This window comes from Anopheles maculipalpis, chromosome X, assembly GCF_943734695.1.
Source record: "Anopheles maculipalpis chromosome X, idAnoMacuDA_375_x, whole genome shotgun sequence".
NCBI lineage: Eukaryota > Metazoa > Arthropoda > Insecta > Diptera > Culicidae > Anopheles > Anopheles maculipalpis.
The window spans coordinates 15934951-15944701 of record NC_064870.1 but is presented as its reverse complement, the minus strand read 5'-3'; positions in this window follow the sequence as shown (position 1 = coordinate 15944701).

Here is a 9751-nt window from a genome sequence, read left to right as displayed (position 1 = left end):
GGCACGGGTAAGTTGTTGGAACAGGGTTGATGTTCCGCGGGTTTCCCGCGTACAAAATTTGCTGGCCACCGACTCGCAGATAGTCTTGTTCTGTTACATACCTGCTGGTCTGCAGCGCCTGGGTGTTGATGGCCGGAATATGCAGATTTAGCCCTCCACGGTTGCGAGGTAAGGCTAAATGTAAGAGAGGTACACGAATGCCTCCAGATCCTTGCCAAAGGAATGACCCAATCGTCAGTGAGACCTTTGCTATGTCAATGGCTCTGGTGCCACATACAGATGCCACGTACCATAGCTTAGGCAGAAGAAACCCATTTAATAGGGCTATCTTCTGCATAAGGTTCAAGTCTCTCATACGGTGAAGCCAGACCAAACGCCGGAATTGGTTGATCACGATTTCCCAGTTGTGTCCCACCGCTTCACGAACGTTGTTGGTGAAGAGGATGCCGAGAATTCGCAACCTTTCCACAGTCCTCAGCCAAGGAATAATGATGGTGTTGTTAACCGTGACATGTCCAACATCGAGTGCTTCGGTTTTTCTGACGTTGAGTGTGGCACCGGAACATAAACCAAAAGCGTCAATGGCCGCTCTGATCCGCTCGATTTTTTCGGGAGAGGTAGTCACCACGGAGATATCTTCAGCATATGCATTAACCAAGTCGTCTTGACCGCAACATATACCTTCTAATCAAGTGATGAGGGGTTGTAGGTAAAGGATAAATAGGTGCATGGAAAGCGGATCACCTTGACGTACAGAGCGTCGTATGGGCAAGGGAGAGGAGAGGGTTCCGTTGATAAGGATGCGGGACGTTGACTGCTCACCAATTCTCCGCAGAAGTCCCACTAACTTAGGACTGGACCCCAACGAAAACATGTTGTTGAAGAGAAAATTTCTATAGACGCGATCAAATGCATGCGAAATATCGAATGAGATAAGCTTACCACACTTGCGTTTCCTCTGCAAATCAACCAGCCGCTCCTTAACAGAGAGAACAGCTTGAAAAATGTTGCGTGGTTTATTGCAACATTTTTGCACTGCCGAGATTATCTCCCACTTCCCGACAATTAAGTCGAGACGATGTTTGACAACTCTAGACAGGAGCTTATAATCTGCATTAAGGAGGGATATGCATGAAACATCCAAAAAGTACCATGAAAGCTCACAGTGCGGCACAAAAACATGCGATGTTGCATCAGCTACCCAACCAGCAGAGTTTGCGACAAAACATCAATTTTCGTATGGAAGCAACATAGTAAAAATGCCACCCATAGCAGAAAATTCGCTGTCGCGACGTGACGTGTAGCCGTGACATGTCTCGTCTCATGTATTTTTGTAAATCATCATTTTTACTTATATCACCACCCCCTTTCGGATAGAACGAAATAAACAACACAAACTTTACTACTCACTCTTACTCTTTATTCATACTCACACGTTTGCTCTCACACAGTTTGCTATCGATCCCTGAGCCGCTATAAGCTGAGCACCGTCTCCTCCATCGATGCATGAGCCGCGCGCGCTTTGGTGTTCGCTCTTCCTAACAGCCCTTTGGTTTTCCACGAAATTTTGGTGGTCGGTGTTAGGGGGGTATAAATCGTGTAACATTGGCATTTTGTAGCAAGCTCTGCCGGCGGTGTTTCATTCATATAAAGATGTTGCAACAATGCTAGCTGGGATGTTTCTATTTCTTATAATTTCCACTTCATGGTCTCAATTTTCCACCTTGAACCATTAAGAATAATTTTCAAATGTGTGGCTAGTTATCCAAAGATTAAACTTTTCTTAACACGAATGCAAACCTTCCGAACTAGAACTCAAATCATCCTTACATGCGTCTAATTTGCAAAGCGTGGGCGAAATGAGTCTCATTTCAGTTTTTTTAAATTATAATTGTATTCCTCAACCGAGCCACACGAATAAAAAAATTAAAATTGTGTTTAAAACAATCGAGTGCGAAAATATATTCAACCATACCGATTCCAAGCTCAGCATGCTCAGTACAACTAAGCCATTTCCTCGTCGCAGACTTTATAGCGTCCATGACACAGCGAATGAATAGCGTAGGCGCGTGCTTCACTTGGGAATGGGCTTCGGTTGGTCCGATTTTAAATCGGATCTTATCTACAGAGCAATGAAAGTTGACGTATCGTCTCAATGGTGTCATCGTAATGCGTGAAATTGGAGTTGAGTCATGATGGTCTGGTCGGGTCCGAAGACGAACCAACGACAGATATAATGGATTGGCAGTTGTGCTTTTATTAAGGTAGCACAAGAAGTAAAACAAATATCACCAGCAAACTACGGAAAATAAAAAATAGCAAACATTGATAGGTGTACAGGTCGTAATTTATTAGAAGAATATGATAATAAAATTATTAGAAAATAAGAAGAAATTACTTTCAGCTATACCACTCACCTAGCAACTGGTCAAGTGCGAAGACCGCAACATCCAAGAGTTTTACCTGGTCCTTCTAGGTAAATTCAGATGTCGTTATTCTTTTGATATGGATTTTAATTGATGATGGGTCTTACAGGTCCTTTTACGGAACGGCCCGGAGCTGGGTTCCGAACCCATTCCACCTACAAGTCGACTCGAAACCACAGGACTACCCGAACCAACGAGTCAAACTCGCATATTATTTAGCTCAAATAAAAGTGGTGATTACGATTCTCTAACAGACGAACTGTCAAACATACCTGCTCCAATCACGAATCGAGTAAATTAGCATTATGGGCTCGAATAAGAAAAGTCAAATTTTTATCAAATTCGTTTTGTAATGAAAATGAAATCATAATTCGCTGAATAGCCGTCAAAGTAATACTTTTGTTATGAAGGTGTGCACAAATTTTAAACATAAGTAGCTGCAGACACAATTTGTGTTATTTCATTCGTGTCTAATTATGAAATTTGAGCAATACGGCCTGGCCGTCCTTTATGAATAAAAAAATATGAAATTTGTGTATATATTCAATTAAAGTTACATCAGAACAACCAACAGCTAGGAAATGTTGTTGTAGAACTAAAACAAAACAAAAATTATCTCCGTTGTCCATTTCGTCCTATTTTGATTTACATCGAGTTTTTGTTTTGCAACTGTAATACCTTCTTCTTAGTGCAAACGTTAGAATAAAAATGTCAAATTTCAAGCTTTCGGCGCTGTCTAACGTATAGCCAATTTGGGAACCATAAGCCGATGTCTCGATTTAAAGAGCTTCTGTCAAACGTTAGAGCATGATAATTAGGACTATAATCTGCATCATTACACCTAAGTTTTTAAGACATATGCCTCCTTTCAGGGATTTCGAGGATGAAATAAACTTTTTTGCCGAGAAAAATTATTGATTGAATCTGCGATATGTTGAATAGCTCGGATGAAGCCGGTGGCCTGCTCACTATAGAGCACGTCGTCGTGACATGGCCCGGTCAACAATAGTTCTCCTGGGTACTCGATCCCTCGCTGCAGCTTCTAGTAAGTCGACATCTGTCATCCATGTTCCCTACCTCATGCTTCCATGGGTCTACGGCGGTTTTTAATAGACCGTCAACTGAGAATTGCGTGCTTAGCTGGAAGCGCATCCTGGGGTCTCTATATTCATTCTGACTTCAGCTAAGTTGAGGAGGTGCGTGCCCAAGCGTTTGTTCATCAAGTAGGAGTGACTCAAACAGCGTCTGAACACCATATGTTACTGGCTTCCTACGGGACTCCAAGCAGCTAAAAAACGTAGGTCCTATGGCAACACTGGAAGTTGGATGAGAGGCCTGACTGAGAGCAACAAACAGTCAACAACAAAGATATCTTAAACTAGCATTTTTGTTCATTTACTTATAATTGAATAATCAGTGCAGCATGCGGGAAAACTTTCCAATTGGGTTTCGTTATCAGCCCTCGCACATGAAAGACCGGCACCGATACAGGATGAGTCCTCAAAGAACAAGTCTCTTGAAGTCAAAATCTAGTCTTCAAAAATTGAAGTACATCTTATTCACTGATGTCTCTATTTTTCGGTAGATACGTGACAGATGAGATAAATGAAGTCTAATGATGATTCTGATAACTCAGGGCAGATTATACGGTTGATGATTATTCCTATAAGGGGTCAGCACAATCCTAAAAGCCTAAAAAAAAATATTTGAACGCAAACAATATTTTAATATTAAATCTCTTCATGACCATCGGCTTTTTTTTTGGCTTTACCGGCGGATTCGATGCATTAAGGGTCTGTGTGTGGTCTGCGATTTTGTTTAGGGCCTCCCAGGAACTTCAAGTTATTCGTAAAGTCGTTTTCGCGAATAACCTCATGCGATAGTCAAATTTGATATTGTACGATGCATTCATACTAAAAAAAAAGTACAACGTATGTCGACATCAATTCGGCAGTTTTGAAATTCCAAAAGAATGCAAACAAACAATGGAGGATTATGAGAAAGGTAATTAACTTTGATCATTGATTGTCACTTGCATTGCTACTGCATACTACCGATTGTTTATATATTTCCACGTAGGGCACATCCATTAAGCGTTCCAACACATTTATGTCTCGCATAGTAAACGATCCACCGCTGGTTGCGTGAACCGGTTCCATCTGCAGCTCCTTTTTGGTTACATTATTTAATACGTGGATGTCTGCATGCGTGAGTCTTTACGTGCGTTTTGTATTTCTTTTCTATCACACATCAGTTAATGCGTGAATTTAATAGAACTATAAATAGGGAAAAAAAAGCGTCCAAATTCAAGCCCCTCGCCGGTACTACCCTTCCGATGTCGCACGACGAAAGGAACTCCATCAGAACCGGTATCTCTGACGTTGGGTACGTTAGGCGAAGAAGGTGTAAGAGGTGGTAGCGTGATGGAGTCTGGACAAGTTTCCTCGTCTTCACTTCACCAGTGGCTCGTGGCCGTCTGAATCTCCATTGTACGACCTAACGCCCACGCCGTGACGATGGCGACGGGCTTATTCGCGTGTTACGAGTTTCGGTGCCTTGATTCTGGTGCAGGGTGTTGCGATTGAATGACGATTGGTAGTACACGCTTTTGCAAGCAGTCTAATGTTTGCTTTCAAGGTTTTATACCATAGTCACATGTTTATTCCTCACTTTGGTTCGATCAGTTCTTTCCAGAGATCACATCTCATAGTTCTTCACATTTCCTTACCAAACGCGAAATCCTTTCAATGTATTTGAGAAACATCAGGCTAGCGAAGAATCAACACACGCCCTACACGAGTGCAAGCACCCCTGCCCCATTTGTGTATTCCGACATTTTCGAACCGAAGTCGATTCAATGCTTTCAAGTGGACTATGGGGCGCAGTTGGAACATTCTGCGCAATCTTCTCCCCTTTCTACCAAAACCCACTTCACTTGTGCAGGGTCATTACGCTTTCCACCCCGTACTGTTTGCCAGCTGCCGGGTGTGCGTTCGTTACCGAAGAAAAAAAGAAAAAGAACACAATCCTCAACCTTACTTTATGGAACTCTACTGAAAAAGGGCTTTCACTTTTACCTTCCCGAACCATTCGTGAACCGGTTTCATGGTTTAAAAGGGAAGTGAGGGATGGGATTGGATTGTCCTCACATCTCTCGAAGCCCTTTTTGGCGGACAGACCAACAGCAGTTACGTGACGACAATGCGCAATGAGTTGCGATGTGCATGCCGGTGTGTGTGTTTTTTTTAAATAAATATAGATCTACTATATTCTTGTTTTCGAGTGATGAGAAACTAGACATTTTGAAAACATTTGCGATCCAATGTGATGCTTGTGACCTGATACTGACATGTGAGGGGATATAGTTGAAGTGACTAATCGAATATATTTTCAATAATTCTTGAGTACTTCGCTTTAGCTTGAATCTATTCAATTTGTCTTAAATTTATGTCTAGTAAAGCATCTTCAGCTTTAGCAAGCTGCTTACAACATGCGACAATGATAATTCTTCAACTGTATCCAGATAAAGAATGTATGCATTTATGTACTGTAGGTAAGAGTCCTGACAATTCTGCAACAATTCCGTACTCAGAATAGATTATACAATATTTAAAGTATCAAGTTCAATCGAGCATTCCCGTGATAGGGGTAAAAAAAAACTAGGAGGAAATGCCTCGTTAATCTAGTTTATATATACATGCGCTATTGGCAATAAGCCGCAAGTCGTCGTACTTAAAAATAAATGAATAAATCCAAATTTGTTTTTCCAAATCGACACTAAATCAACGCAGGTTAGGTTGGTCCAATGTTGCCTACTTTTCATTCTATGAGACTTACTATCGCCACTAACATGCTGGAAATAACGTAACAGTAAGGGTGTTGAAGCTTAACAAGGTTAAAGGTGTCCCAAAATAAAACTACCTCGCGAACCCATACGACACTAATCCGGCAACGGTTTCGCTAATTAGCTCACCTCGGTACAAGCCGCCAGTGCACGCCCTGGGTCGGATTAAACTACAAAGAGAGTAGCGAGTGTCACACCCATCATCTGCTGACAACATAAGTCTCCCAAATTGACGTTTGGAGCTTCAATGTGAATAGTACTAGCTGGTTGCGGCCAGGGTCTGTTATTTTCATTTTCTTACCTCCTTCATTTTTTTTTGCAACGTTCGATCACATCCATAATCAAAACAAAAACCACAGCAATCTTGCGTTGGGAGTACAACAGATACCAAGTGTCCTTGCAAGCCGAAAACGATCTGCCAAGCACTGTATACATCCAACCTTCGGGGTAGAAGGAACGTATAATAGGTTGAGCATCCAGTCTCTCCCCGGCGCCTTTTCGCGCCTCAGTTCCGTAGGCACAAAAAAAAAAACCGGTTACACTGCTAGCGTGTGGAAGTATGGTCATGCTACCTTATTCGCTCTCCCCCAGCCCGTGGGCACCCTGCTTGGCAGGCCAGTGCTGACCAATAAACCGAAATGGTACGATTTGCGAATGCGAATATTTATGTAAATATGTGTCAGCCGGTGTGACAAACGACGGGCAACAAACGGCGCCAACAGTTCGAAATGGCTTGAACGCAGCAGCAGAGGCTAAATAAAACACCCCTGCTACCAAAGTGCAACAAGGCGGGGGGAAACTTCATTGGCGAATTTCTTTTAAAAAAGCAATTTAAACCAAAAATAGGACGACGAATTGCGAACTCAAATTAATAACAAGCCAGGAGGTGGCGGGGGGGGGGGGGGATTGTTGGGCAGGCAGCACGCATTTACAGTGTAGTGGCTTCATCTTAGTCAGCTCTATTAGCTCGTCAATATTATAGGTATAAAGGCTATTCTGAGAAGGTCGTATCGGAAATAAATAATAAGTGAAAAAAATAGCAATGATCAACGCCACCTCTTGCTGTTTGGCTGGTAATGTATGCATGCTTGGCTAATTTAGGATGACAAATCTAAGGATTCAATGTTCGATTAAATTCAATTCATTATATTTACATTGTTTGCAGCACGACTTTCCAACGAACTTTAAGTTAAAACAGCGCCAATCTAAGCTATTAAACCGGCTCTATCTGAGAGAGGGGATCAGGGAGAACATAGCAAACGAAAATGAAAGTGTCGCTTAAAGCTATGCTCTGTCAACTAGTGTGGACAGATTCGGGATTCGGAAGATTCAATCGTTAGGAAGATTCAAATCGGATTGGATCCTTATTGAAGGATTCGAAACTGGTATTTAATCGCGGAAGCTAATTTGGCATTTGGAGGCTCGTTTTTTTTTGCAACGTTGGTTGTAAACTACGTCCTATCAAATTGTTAGAACGATGATTTTCAGAAAAGATTCGATTTCTAATGTAATCTATTTTAATTACAACTCAAAACTGATTTGAACTATTCTAGAATAGCGAATGAAATGTTAAAAGGGACGCAAAATCTGTTATCTTTTTTTTATTTCCTGAAGGACGGCATGATCGTAGTTCGTTCATGGTTTCCAAAATAATTATCGGCTTGGTGGTTTGAGAAAATACTTATCATATTAAATGATGAAATGGATGAACGGAAATTGAAACAATTTTATAAAACTTGTTTATTGCTGTGCTACAAAAATAAACTCACAAAGTTTGTACACATTTTGCATTACAAATTTTACTACGAATTCACTTCATTATTTTTACCTTATCTTAGATTGGCAGATAGATTCCACGTGTTGTCACTGTATGTAGCAATACCACACTGATATATGGGTATGGATCCGAATCCCAAACGGATGGGCAGGTAGAGGATCCGCGGGAGGTTCTTCAATCTGAGCGTTATCCATGTGCATAGACCGAACATCGGAAACTTGGGACTTCGCAAACACGCTTGGGGAAACGCTACCGGAGTACACCACCGCCGAGGTGATGTTTCCCAATGACCACTGGCGTATGGTGGAGCAAGCCACCAGCAAGCCACAGCCGAGCGAACATGATGAGTGCAGGCGAGCACTATCCGAGAAGAATGCAGCGCGTACCCGTATGCTCCAGCGCGAGACCCGGCAGAACGTGAAACACTACAGACGACTGTAGTCGTCTTCTAAGCTCTTCTAGGACAAGAAGCGCAGCTCCAAAGAGTCGGACAAGCAACTGATGCAGTAGCTATCCCAGTCGGGGGTATGTTCTATAGGATGTTGAATGCGGCACGTGGCGGTTTTACTCCCATGATGGCTATGTGACGCAGCGAGGAAGGAGATATCCTGTCGAGAGGTGATCAACAGGTGGAATTGCTACTTCGACAGACACCTCAACGGAGCAGATGCAGGAGGCACCGAACTAGCCAGCATGCCAGCATGACGATGACGAGGTGTACCCGCCATCCCTGAACGAAGTCATAAGTGCCATCAAACAGCTGAAATGCAATAAATCAGCCGGCAGCGATTTGAACAGTTCGGCTGGTGGCCGAACTGTTCAAGAAGGGTCCGGAGAGGATTTCCGACATCATGCATCGGCTGATTGTTAAGATTTGGGACCAGGAAGAACTACCGGACGAATGGAAACTGGGTGTCATACACCCGGTGTACAAAAAGGGTGACTGGATGGACTGTGCTAACTTCCGTGCCATCACAGTCCGGAATGCTGCTTCTATGATCCTGTCCCGAATGCTCTTCTGCAGACTTGCACCCCTTGCAACAGATTTCGTCGGAAGCTACCAAGCTGGATTTGTTGGAGGCAAATCGACAACCGACCAAATCTTCACTCTACGGCAGATCCTGCCGGGAGCACCAGATCGCTACGCGCCACCTGTTCATTGACTTCTAGGCGGCCTACGATACCATAGATCGGACCGAACTATGGAACACCATGCAGCAGTACGGATTCCCTGAGAAGCTGGTACGGCTGCTAAACGCCACTATGGACGGGGTGCCGTGCAAAGTGAGAGTTTCGAGCATGTTGTCGGAATCGTTCGAATCTCACCGGGGTCAGAGGCAAGGGGACGGACACTCCAGTAAGCAGCGAAGTCCGAAGGCGCATAGTTCAGAGGAATCGTGCATACTACGGACTCTACAAACTTCTGCGATTCAAAAGACCTCAACAACACACGAAATGTACGATATACCGCACCTTGATACATCCGGTAGTCCTCCACGGGAACGAATTCTGAACTATGCTGACGGAGCACTCGCCATTTTCGAACGACGGGGGCTAAGGACTATCTTTGGCGGTGTATGCGGGCAGGGCGTGTGGCGAAGTAGCATGAACCACGAGCTAGCTGAGCTGTTTGGCGGTGCTGATATCCTGACGGTAGTCAAATCCGGAAGGATACGTTGGCTGGGGCACGTATTGAGCACTCAT